The 15,352-nt window shown below is 45.7% G+C and overlaps 1 protein-coding gene across 1 annotated transcript in view; it reads left to right on the top strand.

The window, feature by feature from the left end:
- LOC137519344 (protein C-mannosyl-transferase DPY19L1-like) overlaps nucleotides 1-15,352 on the top strand; it is a 1,198,743-nt gene that overhangs the window by 940,628 nt on the left and 242,763 nt on the right. The window lies entirely within an intron of this gene.

Genomic DNA, 15,352 nt, shown 5'->3' on the forward strand with positions numbered 1-15,352 from the left:
ATGACCGGGTCAGGAGCCAATGAAATCAGCTCCTGACCGGCTCACAGAGCTTGCTGTCATAGAGACAGCAGGGTGAGTGAGCTGTGGCAGGCAGAGAGTGACGCGATCAGCAAGAGTGACAAAAACGTGCGGCGTCGGTGAGGTGCATCAAAACAGGGTGTAAATTTCAATCACTGCCGCCTGGAAGAGATTAATCAAAGGGCTTTACCACATTTAAATGTTTGCTAAAGGACAACTGAAGTGAGACGCTGCATATTTATTTCCTTTTAAGCAATACCAGTTGCCTGGCTATCCTGCTTATCCTCTGCCTCTAATACTTTTAGCCATAGACCCTGAAAAGCATGCAGCAGATCAGGTGTTGCTGACATTATTGTCAGATCTGACCGGATTAGCTGCCTGCTTGTTTCTGGTGTTTTTCAGGCAGCAATGCAGCCAAATAGATCAGCAGAACAACCAGGCAACTGGTAATGTTTAAAAGGAAATAAATATGGTAGCCTTCATATACTTCTCACTTCAGTTGTGTTTTAAGGCCCCTTTTACACATGCCTGTTGTCCTGCATTAGGCTTCCCTGCTGCATCCCCACTGCAAGAGCGATGCAAGTCTGTGTAGACTTGCACACTTAACACGGTGTGAAGAGGTGCGCCTCATTCCCAACACAAAGTCCATAGCGCATTGCCGCATGATCCTTCTCTACTACATAGATATAAGGGAAGACACCGAGAGCCAAATATAGTGTAGTATGTACTGGAGTGTGGATATGAACAAGTAAGTATAATTTTAAATACTCACAAACAAGGTTTGCTGTCCAGGCAACCACTAGGTAGGCAGGCGGGGAGATTAAACCTGTCCCCACTCAGGATTAAGAAGTCGCTCTCTGCAGGATAGGAGAAAGGAGGATCCAAATCCCCTCCACCAGGGGTGGAATTCATAGAAATGCAGTAGTACAGAGGTGCCAGGAGAGTAAAATCAAATCTTTAAAATGTTTAAAATGAAGTAGGTCGTGGTGTACTTTCCTCTTCAATGCAGACACAAACAATTGCTGATTTAAACAACAAAAATAGGTTTATTTACATACTGCAAAAGGTGCAACGCATTTTGCAGGTATATCCTACTTCCTCAGGCTATACAAAGGAGCATATAACTCTAGACAGAGAAACTTGGCTTAAGAACCCATATGCATGACAATTTATGTTATAGTATAATGTCAGTTCTTTAAGGCAAAAAAAGGATGCAACATATAGTATTGAATTTAATTTTTTTAATATATAGAAAAGGGATAGAGAAGGGGCAGAAGCCCCTATGTGTTGATTAGTGTTCTTATGCTTTAAAGCAAGTTTCATTCGTGGGTGCACAGTGAGAGGGCATGGCAAAAAAATCTGCCGGCCAAGGGAAGCATTAAAGGGGTTCTTTCGCGAATTATGAAAAAAATAAAAAGTGGTTTATGCATAAACTATTAACATCTTTTTAAAATAGTGCAAAAAGTTTTTCAAAAAAATGAATGGTTTCCTCAAAGCAACATGTAATGTAAATGACAGACTGGGAGGCTAATCCATTTGATAGGGGTTTTTTTTTAACTTGCATTTCACAAACATAACTGCTGCCTAGTTTTCAGTTGAGTCATCTATTGCCATCAGTTGCAGTTACAGTGATAACGGCTGATCTCTGCATATTTTCTTCTTGTATTCACACACACAGAGAAAGGACCCACCCCCCTCCCTCCCCTCCCTGCAGGAATGGCTAAAGCACATGCCGATAACTATTCAGTGAGTACGTCAAATGTTTACATAGTTGCCCGGCAACCAGACGGCATCTGTGCAGAATAGTTTGTATCTTCTGCAAGCGAGCAGTTAACTCGCTTGCAGAAGATACGAACTATTCTGCACAGATGCCGTCTGGTTGCCGGGCAACTATGTAAACATTTGACGTACTCACTGAATAGTTATCGGCATGTGCTTTAGCCATTCCTGCAGGGAGGGGAGGGAGGGGTGTGTGTCCTTTCTCTGTGTGTGTGAATACAAGAAGAAAATATGCAGAGATCAGCCGTTATCACTGTAACTGCAACTGATGGCAATAGATTACTCAACTGAAAACGAGGCAGCAGTTATGTTTGTGAAATGCAAGTAAAAAAAAACACCCCTATCAAATGGATTAGCCTCCCAGTCCGACATCCGTCACTAATTACATTACATGTTGCTTTGAGGAAACCATTCATTTTGTTGAAAAACTTTTTACACTATTTTAGAAGGATCTTTAATAGTTTATGCATAAACCACTTTTTATTTTTTTTATCATTCGCGAAAGAACTCCTTTAAGTCATAGTGCTGAAAAGCATAAAGCGGACTAGAGGATGATTTAGGTGAAGGGATGAAGTGTAGTGTGGGGGCAGCTGCCTTAGAAAGCAAGGATGGAGAATTAGATTGTAATAGTGGAGATAATAATAAGGGTTACTCACCATTTAGCATCTGGTTCTGAGCTTAGCGTCTCTGTGTCAGGCTGTGCACGGCCGGCGCTTTTTATGTGAAGTTAATCCCTTAAAGAGGAACTGTAAACAGAAAAAAATGCTCTCAAGAATGTCCAGTAAAAATGCCTGGGACGAACCATTTTTACTCCTGGCAGAGTAACAGTTTTTTTTTTCTTCATTCCAGCAGTTGTAACTGTTCTACAGTAAAGGCTGTAACCACTTTTTTTTTTTTTTATTGACTGATGTCATCTGAAGGCACCCAATGCATGTGTGAAGAAAAGTGCAGTTAGAGAACTAGCTGAAGGAGGCTAAAAGTAGTTTGTCTGTATATACAAACAAAATTGAATGGTTGTTGTAAACCAATTTTAGTAAAGTAATTGTAGCATGGTAAATGAATGGAGAAAGGGGGGTTTATTGAGATGAGCAAGTAATAGAGGAGAATGCAGAGTGAAAGCAGTGGACCCTGCAGTGGACTGAGGATTGAGTGGCGGCGACAGCAATGTCAGTGGATGGTGAAGCGACGGGTAGCATCGCAGGTGTACCAGATGCTCAACAGCAGGCAATGTGAACAACGCAGTGCAGACACGTGAGCCTGAGCGGATACCCAGTGAATGGCGCCATTGTGCATCTCATCTAGTATGGCCTGAACATGAATCAACCCCAAGCTGGTGTTCCCGCACATTTTGTCTCATCAACCCCACCACCCAGTCACAGCATCATCTGAGAATATACACAATTCTCACATTTTACTTTAAAGAGCTCTAAAAGATGATTTCCACAAGTGACAGACACCTCATAACAACATAGACCTGCTGCTACACAGCCAGTCACTATACAGACAACAGAGACTCACTGCTGGGGTCGCATGTGCTGCTGCCCCAGCTGCTACTCCTGGCTCCTGTCCCAGCTGCTACTCCTGGATCCGGGTCTCACTATGCTGTCCCAGTTACTACTCCTGATCTTACTATGCTGTCTCAGCTGCTACTCCTGATCTCACTATGCTGTCCCAGCAGCTACTCCTGATGTCACTATTAGCCTTGCTCTCCACGGATTAAAGGGGAACTGAAGTAAGAGGTATACGGAGGCTGCCATATTTATTTCCTTTTAATCAATACCAGTTGCCTGGCAGCCCTGCTGGTCTATTTCTCTGTAGTAGTATCTGAATAACACCAGAAACAAGCATGCAGCTAGTCTTGTCAGATCTGACTTTAAAGTCTGAAACACCTGATCTGCTGCATGCTTGTTGAGGGGCTATGGCTAATAGCATTAGAGGCAGAGGATCAGCAGGATAACCAGGCAACTGGTATTGCTTAAAAGGAAATAAACATGGGAGCCTCCATATACCTCTCTTCAGTTGACCTTTAACTACGGTGGTTAGTCGTGATTCAAATTAGCTCTAATTTCCGCAGCTGAGCGGCTAGATGCGGCGGGGTTAATTACCCATATTGCCACTCTCAGCGTTTCAACGAGGTACAAGCGTCCAAATGGGTGTGTTGCAAGCCTTGCTATAGAGCACTTCTGATCTTCCGGCTTGAAGGAGGAAGTGTGCCATAGCGAGGCTTGCAACGCGTCCAATAGGGCGCTTGCACCGCGTTGAATCGCTGAGGGGAGAACGGCATTATGGGTAATTAACCCCGCCGCATCTAGCCGCTCAGCTGCGGCAATTAGAGCTAATTTGAATCACGAGTAACCACCATGGTTACTTTTGATTAATCCGTGGAGAGCAAGCCTGGTCACTATGCTGTCCTGTCCTCAGGCTGGGACTTGTCTGCACAGGAAAACTGAGAACCAATGTTATTCAAGTGGTTAGTGCACACTTGAATGTGTTTTCCCCATGTAGATAAAACTGACAGCAGCAAAGCACTGCAGGCATTTTCTCTATCAATTAAATTTGCTTCTGAGATAAAACATTAATGTTTTCACACATACAGACACACAGTGAGCAGAAATACACACAGAAAACCGACAGACGAGTGTGCTCCCAGCCTCAGCTTATTACACTCACTCTGCCCACCTGGCTCTGCAGACTGCTCCAGCCAGGGCCGGCACTACAATTAAAGGGGTTCTGTGCACTGCTCCTATAAACAAAAACCGCCACTTACCTGGGGTTTCTCCCGGCCCCCTGCAGCTGAAATGTCGCACACCATCCTCCTCCGATACTCTGTTGCCCGCCGCCGGCCCATTGTAGTATTCGTCTAACAAGACGAATAAAACTCGCTCCTGCGCACGTCATCGGGAGCTTACTGCGCAGGCGCAGTACAAAGTTTTCTTGTACTGCGCATGCGCAGTAAGCTCCCGATGACGCAGTCTAATCAGCTGGCTGATTAGACCAGGAGCGGCGGCGGGGAACGGGTGATCGGAGGAGGACGGTGCTGGACATTTCAGCTCCAGGGGGCCGGTAGAAGCCCCAGGTAATTGGCGTTTTTTGTTTATAGGAATGGTGTACAGAACTCCTTTAAGGCTCGAGAGTCCATAGCCCCCCCCCCCCCCCAGTACCTTCTATTAAAAATTTGATTTGGCCGGCTGCTGGGTCCCACGTTGTGGGTGGTGGAGGTGAGCCGGCGGGTAGAGGAAGATTTTAGGGCCCCCCAACTGTCATGTCCCCCCACCATATAAAGAGGGGTGTGCAGCACAACTCACCAGCCAGCGTCAGAAGTTCAGAAAATCTTCACTTTACACTGGCCAGCTATGCTGGAGGGCACCTAGTCTTGGGGGGGGGGGGAACATCCCGCTATCTAAACTGGGGGGAGGCTGCCTAATCCTGGGGGACACATCTAGCTATATATACTATAGACAAGGAGAGTGGGAATTTCCATTAGTGGGTGGTGGTCAAGCGGACCCCCCAAGTTACTTTTGCCTTGGGGCCCCATTGGGGCTACAACTGGCCCTGGCTCCAGCATCACTACAGTACACAGTACTTAGGAAGGGGGTGGAGAGGCTGGGGGCAGGGCACTGTACATAAGACACTGCTGAAAAATGAATAGGGACGGTCTACAAAACTTTGTATGGCTCCTTTTCAGTGGCTCAGCAGATGCAGTCATTAAAACAATTGTGCAGAGAGCAGAAAGCTTTTTTTCTCCGAAACCCTTAAAGGAAACCAGAGATGAATATATAAAAAAAATTCATACATATCTGGGGATTCCTCCAGCCTGATCTCTCCCTCCTCGATTTTCCGTAAGGGATCCCGGTATCTTTGCCAGTCGGGCTTACTACACATGTGCGTCTCGGCCCGTTCCTGTCGCTGAGAACTCTCTGAGCCTGCGCAGTACTACTGTGCAGGCGCTGAACTCTCCTGGCAACGGGAGCGAGACGGGACAGCGCGTGCAGCCGCACTGCGCATGCGCAGATGGCCAAGATAGCAGGACCCCTTTCGGAAGACCGAGGAGGCGGTGGACAGCGCTGAGGGAGCGATCAGGCCGTAGGGGGTTGGAGGAAAGACCAGGTATGTATGTGGTTTTTTTTTTTTTTTTTTTTTTTTAATATTCATCTCTGGTGGCCATTTATCAGGCAACTTGGCGCCAATCGACCATCCAATTTGATTATTATAATTGGAAGAGAATCTGTGCCGCCAAGTGCATGCTGATCGTCGATGCAACTAATTTTGGGCAGAAATCAGTCACATTAATCGGTCAGACATGCTGAAAGAGCAAGCCAACTTGCTCGAACGGGTGCGACGAGCAACGAATGCGCTGAAACCCCCAGCGCTGTTCCCACAATGTGTATGTATGTAACATAAAAATGTGCGTTTACACATTACCTGTCCCTTGCTTCGGTGCCCGCCCATCTTCTGCCGCTCTTTTATTAGCTGCATACACCGTGTGTGTGACACACGCCGGCGTGCTATGCAGCAAGCAGAAGAGTGTCCGAAAAAAATGCACGGGCACTGCGACACAGGACAGGTAATGTATAAATGCCCAATTACACACATACATACACAGTAGAGTGGCGGCGGACAAGGTGGGCTCGGACGATTCTCAAGAGATTTCATGCTGAAATCAATCAGGAATCGCTCTGTGGTGTATGGGCAGCCGACAGATCTCTCTCTAATCAGATTCGATTAGAGAGAGCTTTGTCTCTTGGTCGAATCTGCCCATCATTGCTAGCGATATGGCTACCTTAATGCTAGGTACACACAATGCAATTTTGTGACAGATTTACTGTCGGATCAATTATTTCCAACATGTCCGATCTGATTTCCGATCGACTACCCATTCACTTCTAATGGAAAATCCATCAGAAATCAGATCAGACATGTCAGAAATAATCGATGACCGTAAATCTGGCAGATAATTGCCCGGCGGATCGCTCAGAAACAGCCGTATCAGTCCGCTGACAGTGCGTACACCCGCCGGACTGTCGTTGGAACGCCCACCCAGCGGGAGGCAACGACGGACCCGTCGTTGCCTCCAGTTCGGCGTGTGTACGGACCTTTCACCTGATATGCAGGCAGATGGGACAGAGATAACACAGTGATTGCAGGAGAGCTGTAGGAAGAGTGTGCAGAAAAGACAGGGCTTCCAGCTGGGATGAAGTTAGTTTGCCTGCTGATCTGCAGGAGGTGGAGCTGAGAGTGGAAGCAGGGCCAGATTTATACTTTTTACTGCCTAGGCCAACTTAACAAGCGCCCCTCCCCCATGTGAATACATAACAATATGCCACTGCCTCTTATGCCTGCCAAGTGAGCTCATACATATCGATTTTACAGGCAAATTTCATAAGAGCGACCAATCCTGAATGGAATCAGTTTCCAAAATTATTCCTGTTTTTGATCACTGTCTAATCGATTTTGACATAAAATCGATTGAAAGTATTAATGGGGGATTTACATCTATCAAGGGCTGGGCAGGTGCGGTGGTCAATCAGCGGCCCATATTTTCATACTGCATTGAACAGTGCAACACTGTGCTTTGGTTGATTTTCAGTAGATTCCCTGGTGGAATGTATTGAAAATTAATGTGCAGTGTATGGGATGTATCGATTCCTGGTACACACAGGAATTGATTGTTTAGCCATACTGGATTGCAATCTATGAGCATATTATTATTATTATTATTATTTATTGTATTTATAAAGCGCCAACATATTACGCAGCGCTGAACATTAATTAAGGTTACAGACAATATTTAGGGGTGACATACAGCAATATGACAATACAGGAATACAAGAAAACCAGATCACACAGCACAGTATTAGTACAAGGTAATGCTTAATCACTGGATGAAGCATGGAGATTAGGCAAGTTAGGTTCACTCAAATGCATGGCATGGGTTCACAGTAATGGAGGTGCCAGATCAGGTAGGACACAAAAGGAGGAGGACCCTGCCCAAAGGCTTACAATCTAGAGGGAGAGGTAAGGACACGAATGGTAGGGGACCAGAGTTCAGCTGTAGGTTTAGAGCACTTGTGAGGGGTAGTAGGCCAGAGTGAAAAGGTGAGTTTTGAGGGCTTTCTTGAAGATGTTGAAGGAGGGGGCTGCCCTAATGGGTGGAGGTAGGGAGTTCCATAGTGTTGGAGCAGCTCTTGAGAAGTCCTGGAGGCGTGCATGGGACTGGGTGATGCGGGGGGTGGTTAGGCGAAGTTCATTGGAAGAGCGGAGTGAGCGGCTAGGTGTGTACCTCTGAGTAAGATCGGAAATGTAGGTTGGACAGGTTTTGTGGATAGATTTGTAGGTCAGACACAGTATCTTGAATCTGATTCTGGACTGGATAGGAAGCCAGTGGAGGGATTCTAGGAGGGGATCTGCCGTGGTGGAGCGATGGGAGCAGTGGATAATTCTGGCTGCCGCATTCATGATGGACTGCAGTGGGGCTGTTCGGGTCATAGGGAGACCAGACAGCAGGGCATTGCAGTAGTCAATGCGGGAAATTATGAGGGCATGGATGAGGAGTTTGGTGGTGGCAGAGGTCAGGAAAGGGCGAATCTTACAGATGTTACGAAGGTGGAAGTTGCAGGACTTTGTGAGGTTTTGGATGTGGGAAGTGAAGGAGAGTGTGGAGTCCAGGGTGACACCCAGACAGCGGGCTTGAGAGGTAGGGCGAATGGTAGTGTGGTTAACAGTGACATGCACATCTGGGAGGTTCGTGGATGGCCGGGGTGGGAAGATCATAAATTCCGTTTTGTCTAGATTTAGTTTCAGGAACCTAGCAGACATCCAGGAGGAGATGGCGGATAGGCAGGAGGAGACCTTGTCCATGGTAGTGGTGGATATGTCAGGGGTGTGGAGGTAGATCTGGGTGTCATCTGCATACAGATGGTAGTTAAAACCCATGGAGGAGATAACCTTGCCAATGGAGGATGTGTATAGGGTGAACAGTAGGGGGCCAAGGACCGAACCTTGGGGGACTCCCACCGAGAGGTGGTTGGGGGTGGACGAGGACTCATTGAATGTGGTCGTGAAGGAGCGGTTGGAGAGGTAGGATGAAAGCCAGGACAGGGCGAGATCGTGAATGCCCAAGGACTGGAGGGACTGGAGGAGTAGGGGATGATCTACTGTGTCAAAAGCTGCTGACAGGTCAAGGAGGAGGAGAATGGAGTATTTACCTTCAGCTTTAGCTAAGGCAAGGTCGTTGACCACTTTGGTGAGAGCAGTTTCGGTTGAGTGGGCAGGCCGAAATCCAGATTGGAGTGGGTCTAGCAGTGAGTTAGCATTGAGGTACTGGGTCAGGCGTTTGTGAACAAGACGCTCAAGGAGTTTTGAGGCAAAGGGGAGGAGGGAGATAGGACGGTAGTTGGAGGGTAGCGAGGGGTCGAGTGAGGGTTTCTTGAGCAGGGGTAGTACAATGGCCTGCTTGAAGTCTGTGGGGAAGGTGCCTGTGGATAGGGAGAGGTTGAACAGGGTAGTGAGGACTGGGGCCAATTCCGTGAAGTGAGGCTGGAGTAAATCCGAAGGGATGGGGTCAAGGGGGGAGATAGTGGTATGGGAAGTCTGCAGTAGGTGGTTGACTTCCTCGGTGGTAGTAGGAGTGAAGGATGTGAGGGGAGGATAGGGTGGAGGAGGAGCTGGTTGGGAGGGGGTGGGAGGAGGAGCATATGGGTAAGAGTTCCCACACATCGTTCTATACAATGACCTGATTGAACGTTATTGAAGTGGAAGAGAATTAGTGTAGAAACAGGAATATTGCTCAATCTTTCAATCAATTTCTGGCCAAATGGCTCAATCCGGAATGGCAACAAAATCTTGGTCACAAGGGCTGGGTGCGCAGCGTAACGGCATTCGATATTGGACAATCAATGGACCCTGAGCCGGTGTCCCCCCCAAGTGTACAGCATCCACCCGAGTCCCTTCTTAGTATTTTAAAGTCTCATCTCTCTTCTGGCGTAACTCCTGGCTTCCACCGGTGTAAAGCATCACCGCATGCGCCTATACCACGTGACGCTTGCACACGTGTGAAGTCACAATAATATAAATAATACAATACATAATTGTACAGCACCAACATATTTCATGGAGCTGTACAAAGTAAGAAACAAATACAAACAATGGTATACATAATATGTGCTGTGTCAAGTGGTACTCGAACCCTCGGTGACGCTGAACACTGGAGGAGGCTAGGAGTCATGGCAGCAGAAAGGAGAGGCATATGGTGAAATCTACTGGAAGTCTGTGTGCAGGCGGTAATATCCTTTTCTCTTCAAAATCAATCCGAGAAGGATCTATTTGATGATCGATCTGGCCATACCATTGGGTGATGTAGCCCATCATATAAATGTACAGGCAACCAGGAGCCAGGCTGTGACAGAGCTTTCAGCAGCAGCCTCCATCCAGGCAAGTCACCTTATCTAAATTGCAGCTTCCTGACTGCAATGTCCATTAGCATTGTTTACTTTCTCTTCTCCCAGGTCTCTGTTGATAGCAGCTCTATATGAATGACATATGGTAGAGCTGCCATGCTGTGCAGAGATCAGGAGTGAAGGGTCTGCACTACAGTGTTATACTGGGAATACACGTTTCGTTTTTGCCTTCGTTTTAGCCTTCGATTCGTTCGGTAAACGAATCGAGTGTTGAAAACGTATGTGAAAATAGTCATAATCTCATTATAGTTTCGATTAATAGACCCCAAAAACGAACGACTAGTGATCGAACATGTTTGATATTATCTCTCTTTATCCATCTAATCGAGCCATTAATAGGCTTGATGGCTGTTCAGATCGATTATATATTTGTTTATGTTAGTCCGTCCCTGTAAAAAGGGATTTTCGTTTCGTTTCTTTGCAGCCTTCGATCATTGGAAAAACGAAACCATCAGAATTGGAAAAAAAAACGAAACCGTGGGTGGTGATATTAACCGTATGATCGATTATTTCGGGATCGAGAAGGACAAAAGGCACAATCGAAACGAAGGTTTAAACGAAGGCAAAAACGAATCGTGTGTTCCCAGCATTACGTTCTGCCTTTGTTTCGTCGGAATGAAGGCAGCACACTAACCTCTCAACCTCAGCTGCATTCATTTATCTGCTAACAAGTGGCCATCAGCAGAAACCTCTCATAGATGGAAGTTTTGTCTATTTCTCTCACACACGTTCAAGAACTCCCGGGCAGTGAGTGGAGGGTGACATGAGACACAGAGGGGGTGGGGCGGAACCACTCAGCACAGCCAGCATCACACGCTTTGACTGGGACATCTCTCTAGTATGTGCTGCTGCTCTGGTCTGCGTGCAGTGAGAAGTTACATGACTTCCTAATGCGTGCACTCACTGCAGAGGCCAAAGTGGAGCACAGGCACAGCCAGTATACTGCTGTGGTCAGGCGCTCCATTGGCTGCTATAAAAGTGGCAGCCTGCTGTCCTCCATCCGCCCCTTGTTTAGTGTGTATTTTCAGTCCTCCTAGGCCACTGCCTTTGTTGTTGGTCTGCCTGAAATCCAGCCATGAGTGGCAGGGCAGAGAGGGAGATGATCTGTCATAGCAGCTAAGGCTGCAAGATCAGCTTCTGCTGCCTCCTCTCGTGCACATGTCCTACCGTGACTATAGGCTGCGGTTGCCATTAGTTACGTTCTTTCTTGTAGTCTTGCCTGTGTGAATGCTTGCTGGTGACTGGTTGTTAACCTGCTTGCTCTGCTTCTGTGGACGTGACTGTGAGCTGCGGTTGCTACTAGTTACACTCCAATCTATAGTTCTGTCTTGTGCCTGTCTGAATGCTTGCTATCGCTAGGGCAGTGCTTAGTCTTGAAAACATTGTCTTTCTTTCTGTTATCTGTCTTGTTACTTAGCCAGAGGCTCAGACGGCATCCGCCCTGGGCAATAGTCAGTCAGTCAAGTCAGTCTGTCCATTCTTTGTCTGGTTACTCAGACCATAGGCAGCGCAACATCGTCATTGTGTGATAGCGATATCAGAAGCCCTGAGCTGCAGTTGCTCTGGGCAACCTGTGTAGCCTCTTCCATTATTCAGCCACTAGCCTTGTTGCTCTGGGTGGTCAGAAAGTATAACCCCCAGGCATCACATGAGCATCCCACCACCTACACACAGATACCCACCATTACCTTTTATACCTGCACCACACCCAATACCACGAGCACTCCTGACCCCAACTAATATGGAGTCGCCCACTGAACATACAAGTGGGACCCCCACAAACACCAACACCTTCACAGCCCCCCGTTACCCCTAAATGTGTTTTCTATCAAGAATACAGTTGTGCTGTCCAGCCCAATAGTGAAACCAAAACCGCCACGTAATACGAACAGAGCTAAAACAGTGACACCCCCCCCCCAAAAAAAAATCGGGAACTTGCTTAACCACTTCAGCCTTCAGTCGTTTTCACTTTATGCATCCGAGCAATGTTCACCTCCCATTCATTAGCCTATAACTTTATCACTACTTATCACAATGAACTGATCTATATCTTGTTTTTTCTGCCACCAATTAGGCTTTCTTTGGGGGGTACATTTTGCGAAGAGCCACTTTACTGTAAATGCATTTTAACAGGAAGAATAAGAAAAAAACGGGAAAAAAATCATTTAATCTCAGTTTTCAGCCATTATAGTTTTAAAATAATACATGCCTCCATAATTAAAACTCACGTATTGTTTTTGCCCATATGTCCCGGTTATTACACCATTAAAATTATGTCCCTATCACAATGTATGACGACAATATTTTATTTGGAAATAAAGGTGCATTTTTTCCATTTTGCATCTATCACTATTTACAAGTTTAAAATAAAAAAAAATGGAAATATTTCATCTTTACATTGATATTTAAAAAAGTTAAGACCCTTAGGTAAATATTTACATGTTTTTTTTATTGTAATGTTTTTTGTTTTTTTATATTAAACATTTTATTTGGGTATTTTTTGGGAGGGTGGGATGTAAACAGTAGTTTCTTAATGTAAATGTGTGTTGAGTTTTATTTTTTTTACTTTTTGTTGCTGTTTTACTTTTTGGCCACAAGATGGCGGCCATGAGTTTGTTTACATGACGTCACTCTAAGCGTAACATACGCTTAGAGAGACGCATGGGGCACGCAACAGCCAGAAAAAGCGAAGCTTCCGAGAGAAGCTGTCGCTTTTTCTGCGGTGGAGAGGAATCAGTGATCGGGCACCATAGCCCGATTCACTAATTGCCCGGCCTACGAACCGCGGGCCGTGAGCGCCAGTGCACGCGCGCGATCGGCCGCGGGAGCGCACGGACGCGCACATGGCCTCCTGGGCGTAGCTAGTACGTCCAGGAGGCCAAAGTACTTAATAACAAGCACCCCCATCCTAGGCTCAAATCCAAACAACCGGAACGACAAAGAACCACCACTCAACAACCCCGATTGTAATTTTTCCAAAGATGGACCCCCAGACGCGCTGAAAAATAAGCAAACCCTTAACACCATGGATCCACCTACAGGAGAACCAGACATCAATTCTCCCCCACTAGAACCAGGAGCCACACAAATCAGCATCTGTAACACACAGTCTCCCTCTCTAGACTTTTCAGTACATTTAGAGGACTCTTTATCTACCAAAATATTTTCACCACCAACAGCCAATCCCAATTCCACAAGGGCGATCTCGCCTAAGACACAACAAGTCTCAAGCACTAACTATTTCAAACCAGTTCGGAATGAAATCAACATTTCGGCTATTCAAAATGAAAAACCAAATGACAAATTGGTCTCCTCTTTTTTAGAGCTCCCCTCCCCCCTATCACAGAACATTTTGACAACCAAATTGCCCAGCCCCAAAGCCAACAGGACTATACTACAACCTCTGAACAACCTAATAAGACCCCTAGCAGACCTAGAAAAAGGGGATGTAGAGGAGGTAAGCAAAAAAGAAATCGAACATAACCCATGACACCATAGACTCACCAGCCAAATCAACCAAATGCATTTTCAACTTGTCCCAACACAAACTATCCAAGAATGAAATAACACTCTTAGAGAAGGGACTATCATTCTTCCCCAAAAAATCAGCCGACATGTACAAACTTTTTTCGGATCTAAATTCTTACATTAGAAAGCTCATGCTGAAACACCACTTTGCCATGTAAAAATATGTAAAAACCACCCCCATCACCAACGACGCGGCACTTATAATTACCAACGACGATGCCATACCCACCTGTACCATTCAGCCCAACGAGATCATCACCGAACAATACATTTCCACACAGCTCAAAGGAAGGTCCAGATTTTTTTTTTTGTAAATAGATTTTTATCGAAGTTTTACAAACAAGTCATTGGTCTAATTGACCAGAAACATTAACAATGCTTCGAGGCACAGTGGTTACATAAACATACATTGCTGTAGGTGAATATCTTAGGATGCATATTGGGTTAACAAAGCTTATAGCTACAGAAAAGGAGAAAAATAAAAACTATAATTCCTATGTTTATAAACAAAGTTAACTGTTCCTAGAATTGAATCTAGCATTGTAACTTAACAGCTATATAACACTCATTAAAGTGAAGTGCCTATAGGAGCCTTTATATATTAAATCCAAACTGCCTAGGCCTCAGACTTTCTTCTCTAACTGTATGCCTCAGTCATAGTAGAAGTAGACTATCAGAGGGGGAGGACCAGGGAGGGAGAGGGAAGGGGGGGGGGGGGTAATACGTTTCTGATTATTGTAGTGAGATGTTGGTTCTTCTTGGACGGGTGTAATGTCTATGGATGACTACGGACTTGCCAAGGGCCAGATGGTATTTAGTTTAGTGTTAGGAAGTTACCCCAGTCGAAAGACCATGTATCTCGCCAAGTGCTGGCATGCCCTTGCCTTAGTCTAAGGAGATGTTCCATTTTGAGATTCTGGTCTACTAGGTTTAAGAGTTGAGGTAAAGTAGGGATGGTGGTTTGTTTCCAGTTACTCAGTATCAGGTGCCTAACAGCGCATAAGATATGTGTGATTACCAGCCTGAGCTCGGATGGGTATTGGTTCACCCCTATTGAAAATAGGGCTACTTGGGGTGTCATGGAGGTGTTAATGTCTGATATAGCTGTTAAAAGCTTGGAAAATTGGTTCCAGAAGGGAGTTAGTTTTGGGCACGACCATAATATGTGTGAGATTGTGCCGAGTTGCTGGCAGTTCCTCCAGCAGCTCGACGTATATTTTATCGACATTTTAGAAAGTAGATGAAGAGACAAGTACCATTTAAAGATTATCTTCCTGGCAGTCTCTGAGTGGGACTGGCATTTGGAGTATTTTTTAATTGAAGCTAGGGCCGAGTAAAGTGTCTGTATTGGAAAAGAAGTTCGCAGATCATATTCCCATATTCTTAAATATTTCTGTATAGGGGAGGTGATAAGGGAGGTGAGCAGATTATACCAGAATGATATGCCCCCCTTTCTATATTTATCTGTGAAGAGGAAGTTCCATATGTCAGGGTGGAGACTAACTTTTTTAGGTTTATTTGCCATAAATAGGTGTGCTATTCGTAGGTGTGTGAACCTTTCGGACTCTGGC

The sequence above is a fragment of the Hyperolius riggenbachi genome, chromosome 5 (genome assembly GCF_040937935.1).
Source record: "Hyperolius riggenbachi isolate aHypRig1 chromosome 5, aHypRig1.pri, whole genome shotgun sequence".
NCBI lineage: Eukaryota > Metazoa > Chordata > Amphibia > Anura > Hyperoliidae > Hyperolius > Hyperolius riggenbachi.